Source organism: Mesocricetus auratus, unplaced genomic scaffold (assembly GCF_017639785.1).
Source record: "Mesocricetus auratus isolate SY011 unplaced genomic scaffold, BCM_Maur_2.0 Super-Scaffold_100010, whole genome shotgun sequence".
Lineage (NCBI taxonomy): Eukaryota > Metazoa > Chordata > Mammalia > Rodentia > Cricetidae > Mesocricetus > Mesocricetus auratus.
Genome location: NW_024429194.1, coordinates 34,885,880 through 34,893,951, shown reverse-complemented (window position 1 = coordinate 34,893,951; position 8,072 = coordinate 34,885,880). Strand labels below are relative to the sequence as shown.

General features: G+C 43.1%; 1 pseudogene; it reads left to right on the top strand.

Annotated features, from left to right (window-relative positions):
• Positions 1–347: 347 nt before the first annotated feature.
• LOC101834178 lies at positions 348–7,764 on the top strand (annotated as a pseudogene).
• The last annotated feature ends 308 nt before the right edge of the window (positions 7,765–8,072 follow it).

Sequence of the window (8,072 nt, the reverse complement as noted above, 5' to 3'; positions counted from 1 at the left end):
GAGTTCAGTGCTACTGTGGGAGGGGCATTTTGTTGCTGTTTCATTTGTATTGCTTCTGTTTGGGACAGAAATGAGAAGGTGGTGGTGGGTGGAAATCTATCCACTGGAGGATGACTGAGGAAACTTTACTGGATGTATGTGACAGAGTTAGCTCTGCACAGAAGTTTGAAGCAGTGGTGTTCTTGAAAGATAACATTGAAAATGTGGTGCCAAATTTAAAAAGCAAAATAAATGTATGCTATAATGTCATTTTTGTAAAATAAAACGCATCTCCCCAAAATAATAATCCATATTTATATGAATCCATGCAAAATGATACAAATGGTACATGTGAGAAGTGATTGCCCATGAGCATGGAAGGAGGTGAGTAAAACGTTAATGTGGGGCCAGTGTAGAGAAAAAAAAGTCAGATTTCTTTCTAGACAGATAGGATAACTCACATTGCTGCTTACAGTATGAGTGAGTACTCACCATTTTCCATAATATTTCCATCAATCAATATTACGAGACTTAGGAGGGATTTTCCCAAGCTGACAGCTACCATCAGACAAGCTCTGTCAGTCTTAATTCAGTTTGCACTTCTCCATCATTGTGCTAGAGTGTCTCTTCTTCCACAACTCAGGTTAGTTTGTTAGTTTGTGTTGCTAGAAAGATCTCATGCTCTTCACAAGCTTACCAGCTCCATCAGGATAGTCTGTTAGCAAAATTTTTACAACTATTCAAAAGCCAGAATGAAAATGAATGTGGGTGCCATGTTACCTTCCTCCAGTTGGAAAAGTGTCCCAGTGACCCCATGATCTTTCCAAGGCAGGAGCCCGCCTGGGCTCCACTGGTATCCCCTCTGCATGCTCAACTCATTTCAAGCTCTGTTTCAACCACACTCACACTTAATAGATCAAAAGATGTGTTCTTTCTTCACTGAGCAACTCAGTCCTATGGAGCTGTCTCCAGGAGTCCTTTTGTTTAACCAGGCTTTTTTTTTTTTCTTTTTGAGCCTCCTTCCACACCCCTCCTTTTTTTCTTTTCTTGGAAGAACTTGATCTTGTGCCAAAAATAAATGAAACGCTGGCTCCAAATTCAACTCAGAATTTACTAGCTGATAAATTGGAAATGGAGAGTGGGCTGGGAAAGGGAGAAAGTGTGGGGAGGGAGGGAGAGAGAGAGGGAGGGAGGAAGGGAGGCTTTCGCTTGGGGGTGAGTTCAAACTTGGACTGAGAAGCTCTTAAAAAGCCAGATATGTGCTGAGTCACGTGGAGGAGGAGGAGGAGGTGTGGGGGGGGGGCGAATGAGTCTGGCTCCCTGCCAGCCACACGCTCTGCCCAGGTTGATGAAGAGCCTGTAAAGGAACGATGGCAGGATTATACTTTCAGTGTTTTAAATATAACATTAGACACCACGTGCCTGACACGGAACAGCAAATAGCCAAGATCTCTGTTTTCATCAGACTAGCGCCTGAACATACATGTTTCTGGGCGCTGACTCCCACCCAACTTATCCTTAACATCACCAGCTCTGATCCTGCCTGCCATTCTCCCATCCTCCTGCAACTGAGTCTCTCCAGATGCCTCCAGCTAACAGGGAGTGAAGTGGAGCCTTGGGGGAAAACATCAGAGCTGAGACAATAAGCTTTCCTTAGAAGATGGGATGATGGCGAAATTCATTCAAGTAATCCCCGAAGCGGGCTTAGGAGATAAGTGGTACTATGTCCATTTTCACAGGGAAGGAAAACGAAATTCTATGACTTCATCAGCTTCTCCCAGCTGACCAAGCTAGAAAACACAGGGCCGAAATATGAATCTAAGAGGTCTGCTCCATTCCCCCAACTCCGTGCAGTGTCTGTTGCTTCTCAACCACCTCTATATACCATTATACATCAAAGGACAAGTACACCTTCATGCTCCAAAGCCTTGGCGCTCGGTGTTGCCTTCTACACCAAGGAAAGGCAGCGAGGGCAGTTCACTGTGATCCTTCAGTAGCTGTCACACCATTTTCTTTTTTGACTCCGGGTTCTTAAGACCACTTTGACACTCATATTTCTACTGTGTTTTGTTCTGCTTTCTCACCACATTTTATTAGGAACAATTTAAGCACACAGAACTGCTATGAGAATGGTGGGTGAACCTGCATGTGCTCACCATGAGACCCACCTGCTAAGGTTGGCTCGGCCATATCTGTCCATTTCTCCACACCGTTATTCACCTGACAAACCCACCGTGCCCTACACATATGAAAATTAGTTGCACACATTAGTACATGATGTACCTCAACACTTCTGTTCCCTAGTTTAGGTTGCACAAAATAAACATCATGCTTAACAATCCAGTGCTATGCTGAGTGCTTTCTGGGTGCCACATAACTTGATCCTGATGGAAACTGTGTGTGGTCCCTGCAGTTACTGCCTTCACCTTACAGATAACAAGACTGCATGCCAAAGGACACACTCCGGCCTAACATTTGCTTGCTAAGTAACCCAATGGACTTTACAGCCACAAAATCTTTTCATCCATTGTCTCTTCTGATACCTCCTAGAGTCAACAATGTTGCAGGTGAGGAAAGAGAGATTAAGAGAGAACGGCCCCCACATGCACTAGAACTAGAGTGACTTGGGCATGTACAGCTCCACTCTGCTCAGCCTCTCCATGGGCTCACATCCCCTTTTTACTATCATAGTCTCACTGGTTACCTCTACTTGCATTTCAGGCCTCAAGGGCAAGAGTCATGAGTGCGAAGATTCTAGGGCGAAGTGCTCCAGTTGTCAAGAAAATTGAGAACAGATACTGTTAGCTTTCCACTGCTGTAACAAAATACCTGGTGTAAACAGCCTGTAGGAGGAAGGGTTCCTTTGAGCTCATGCTTCCAGAGGTTTCATCTCACAGCCACTTGGCCAGTTGTTTGAGGCCACCGTAACACCGAACTTACACGATGGTGCCACTGCACTCTCTGCTGTTAAGTTAAGGCTCACACAAGATGCCCAGGAAGGACAGTCCTGTCCTATCATACAAGATGCCTATCTCTCCTGCACTATCACAATGTAATAAAAGACACAATGTAGGATGGGGGGAAGACAACTTGTACCCCAATTGCCCCAACATGGACTGTGGCGTATCCACGGTTATTTACGATCTGTCATCTCATTAGATTCTTATGGCAACATATCTGAGAGCTAACTGTCAGTGTCCTCACCATTTCAGATGAAGAAACAGACTACAGAATCTTAATGATAAATTCAAGGTCACATTACCCCTAGAGAGAAAGAATGACTGATTCCAAATCTAGTATCATTAGTGGGGTTGAGAGAGCAAGAGCAGACACAGCATTTCAGTTTTGTTTGTTTTGTTTTGTTTTCCCAGTCTGGTGCTATATTAACTGGTGTGCCAGGGTTAGTGAGTAAAGACATCCAAGGAGTCTGAGAGATTAATCAAGCCTAACACTGAAAGAGCTTGGCCACTTTTGAAATGACCTTTGCTCCAGAGAGTCTTTTGATACAGATCTGTTGTTTCAAGCACAGGACCAGGTTGACACTGCCTGGGTCCGAAGTATAGACAACCACCAGTTACTGGCTATGACTTGGGGAATGTGGCAACCTCTCTGTGCTTCAGTTTTCCTCACTTGCAGAACAAATAGGATTGGGCTTAGGCGCTGGGCGGTGGTGGCGCACGCCTTTAATCCCAGCACTCGGGAGGCAGAGGCAGGCGGATCTCTGTGAGTTCAAGGCCGGGCTGGACGACAGCCTCCAAAACAATACAGAGAAACCCTGTCTCGTAAAAACAAAAAACAAAAATTAAAAAAAAAAAGGATTGGGCTTAGGCAAGCAATAGTTGTTAGTACCAAATGATATTTTCTAGATAAAACCTTCAACTGGCACAGCCCTTACCAACTGTCTGTTAAAAAGTATCTTAACCTACCATTTATGGGATGGGACTTGGGTACATTGGGATATTTAGATGGCTTCAGGAGACAAGGGTTTATTACAAACACATGGTTTTTCCAGGTGTCCAGAAACTCCCCAACTGTGTGGTGGAGTGTCCCAAGTCTGGAAAAGCGAGCACATGGTTAGCCCAGGCTTTGAGTGCTTCATTGCAGAGGAGAAATTCTTTATGCCACCCTCTCTTCTTCCTTTCTTTTCTTCCCTTTGTAAGTAGGAGATGAGAGTTCATCATAGTCCTCCAACCATGATCTATTACCTATTTAATTTGTTTATTCCTTTCTGTTGATCCAAATTCCTGCATTCTATTTCTCTATTCCTCAACCCCATAGGTAATCATTCCCATTGGTCTTAATTTATATTCATCTCTTGATTTGTATGTGTTCTTTAAAAATATGTTTTTAAATATATGTATTTTCAACCAGATACTTTTATGTATCTTTATACTTCTTAATTCTTATTTTAAAAACAGGATCTCACTATATAGCACTGGTTGACCTGAATTCACTCTGTAGGGTAGGCTAGCTTCACATTCATAGAGCTCCATCCACCCCCTTCTGCCTCCTGAGTGCTAGAATTAAAGGCATGTACCACCATGCTTGTCTTTTGCTTCTCAATTCTTCTCTAGCCATGTTTACAAATATGTCTATGTTATTGAATGCTTGTCCAGGTTCCCTGTTCTGTCTCTTACACAGTTCACAGGATATATTATAGTCATGAAGTTACCTATCTAATTTGCATTGGTAGATTTCCTTATTACCCTCAAGTTACTATCACTACAAATACCACAATAAGCATATCCCAACACATCCCGTCTGAACTTTGCTGAGGTGTTCTTGGGTTGCCTGTGTGAGATCCATGTTAATTTGTCTAAGTAGTGTTAGACTGCTCACTGGCAAACCTGCTCCTGGCAACCCTCCCAGTAGCACAAATCCCAACTCCACATGCCACTTACAGCATGTTGCTGCTGCTGTGTCTCGACTTTGACAGAATTACCATTCAGTCATTTTTCAGATCTCTCTCTATGGCTTCTTCTGCTTTGGCTTCTCACTTCTGCCATTATGGCATCTGTTTGTCCTTATCATTCATTTCAGTCTCTTCCATCCTTGAAGAGTTTTCTTATTACTTGTGGCTTCTGTTGCTTTCTGAGGAAGAATATCCATGGGCTTCCTTGTGCTTCTGTTTTGCCTGCAAACATTGTGACCATCTCCATTGGTTATTATCCAGTCCAGTGAACTTCAAGGAGGCAGAGTTCTTGCCTCTTAGATAGTCTTTGGCGATGATATCTATACTGGGCAGAAAGATGTCTCTGGGTACAGAAGGTCACATAGTATTGACCAGACTATTCCTGGGGAACAAGGATCTATTAAGGACTCTTGTTGTGAAAGGCATTCAGAGTTTCACAGATTGTCCAGGATACACATGCATTCAGTATTCTATGAAATTAACCAAAATTTGCCTGTCTTGATGCAAGCTGGCTGAAATTATTCAGCGGGAACAGTAATCCTAAGGATTCTTCCACTGTGGACATAGAAATAATCTGCTGGCTACCCAGTGTTTGCCTTTGTCCTCTCTTTTTCTTCCTGCCTTATTTCTACCAATGCACACATCTGGTACTAGGAAAATCCTATCTTAATGCAAAGGATCTGTCTTTCTTCTGCTGTATTATTCTTCCCTGCCTCCATTTAGGCCTGGTATAAGCAGCATTTTTCTTTTCACTTTGAATGTAACTTCTCTAGGCTACCCACTGTCCTCCATTCTGGAACAGATTCCCCTAGCAAAGTCTCCAATCTTCCATCCTCACACACTTTATTATAATTATTGTTTTGCTCTACAAGATACAAGCAACCTAAGGTGCAGCTGCACCTGTCCTGTTCACCTGTCTTGCTGAGTGATGGACAAGCTGTGCTTTTAGGGAGCAGAGTCTAAATCAGTCCAGTTATGAGGACTGAGGGGAAAGCATAGATCCTGCTTGAAATGAAAATAGTTGTTTTAATATTATAAGGTTCTAAAAGTCACATTAAGAGCATTAGATGGATCTTTGGATAGCCTATTAAAAGAGATTTAAAAGCTAACTGTTGGAATAAGAATAAAAAATTCTCATATCCTAGGGCAATTTCTTAAGTCTAACATTGGATCAACAGTATTCTGGTGACAAACGGAGTCTGAAGTTGCTCTGTTTAGATATTTTGTTCGATTTGAAATACAACTTGACTAGTAATTTGTATAACTAGTTCAAATCATAAAACTATAGCCCACCAAGACTCAAAGAAAGTTTGTTATCAGTGGATAGAGGGTAAGGGCTCTAGATGCTTCCATGTGTTTTTGGCCTCTTATCCAGAGTTGAAAATAAGGGCTCATGGGAGTAATGACTGTGATGATTTCTTGTTGCAGTGCTGCAAGCCTTTTATTGTCTGGGCAAGATAGCAACCCTTAAGGAAAAGTTCATCGCACCTGTTGCAGAAGAGGAGGGCAGCCACTCCAAGCAATAAGATCAGGACACAGGGGTGTTCAGAAAAATTGCTATGGTCTGTGTTATCAGCATTCTGGGAAAGTCTCTGGCTAATGAACTTGCCCTTGTGGACATCCTGAAAGACAAGTTCAAAGCAGAAATGGTGGATCTGCCGCAAGGAGCTTATTCCTTCAGACCCCTAAAACTGTGGTGGATAAGGATTACAATGTGAGCATCAACTGGCCTAGGCTCATCGGGCCTCACAGAGACTGAACTGACAACCAGGAAGCCACATGGGTCTGGCCTAGGTCCTCTGCATATATGTTTTGGCTGTATAGCTTGGGTTTCTTGTGGAAGTCCTGACAGTGGGAGCAGGGGCTGTCTCTCATGTAGCTTGGTTTTCTTGTGGAAGTCCTGACAGTGGGAGCAGGGGCTGTCTCTCATGTAGCTTGGGTTTCTTGTGGAAGTCCTGACAGTGGGAGCAGGGGCTGTCTCTCATGCTTTTGACTGCTTTTGGGACCCTTGTTCTCCTACTGGGTTGCCTTTCCAGCCTTAATATGAGGAGTGAAAGGGGTGGACTAGAAGGGGAGGAGGGAGACAAAACTATGTTTGCGGTATCATATATGAGAGAAAAATTAATAATAATAATAATATTTCTCTGTGATAGCCAGTTCTAAGCCTGTGGGGTTAATTGCAGGAGTCCACCATCAGGAGAAAGGTCAACTCATCTTGGTGCAGTGTGTTCAAGTTCATTTTTCCTCAGATCATCAAGTACAGCTGTGACTACACCACCAGTGTGGTTTCTAACCTAGTAGATATTCACCTGGAAACTAAATGGGTTACCTATGCAACATGTGGTTAGACATATTTGCAGTCTGGGTTCTGCTAGGTTTTGCTATATAATGACGGAGAAGGCTGGTATTCATTGTAGTAGGGGTCATGGTTGAATTTTGGAGAACATGGTGACTCCAGCATGGATGTATAGAGTGGGGTAAACATGGCAGGCATTTCTCTCCAGGAATTGAATCCAGAAATAGAAACAGACAATGACAGAGAGAATTGTAAGGAAGTGTATAATATGTGGTGGTGGAAAATGCCTTTGAAAGTCATTAAGCTAAAAGGATAGACCTATGGGCTGTTGGGTTAAGTGAGGGTGCCCTCATTGAATTCAGTTGAAAAACCTAACTTAGATTCATCCCGTGTCAGCAATGGTGAAGGGAATACATAGCACTGAGAACAAAGTCTTCATCAGTCAGTCCCCCAGCATCCTAATATTCAGCAATTAACCAGCATCATCAAACAGAAGCTAAAGGCTGGCAAGGTTGCTCAGCTCTGGGAGCATGCAGAAACCCTGGGGGATGTATAGAAGGATCTAAGGGGCCTGTGACTGCTGAGTCCTGGGTTGGAAATCCCAAACCTACAGTGTGATTAACCACAAACCTTTAGTATATAGGTCACAATTTGTTTCTTCCCTGATATGTGATAGGAGATCCCAGATCAAAGCCCAGGCTTGTTTGCTGCTTGTACTCCAAGCTCTTGAACAAATAAAGTTAGCTATTGCAGTGTGGGAAAAGAAAAAGGGCTCACACATCAAGACAGCTTTATTAAAGCAATAGGACATATCAGAAAGGGTTACATTGTCAAGGTCCACAGCAAACCACATGAGTGAGGTACTCCAGGGGCTCAATTATCGTC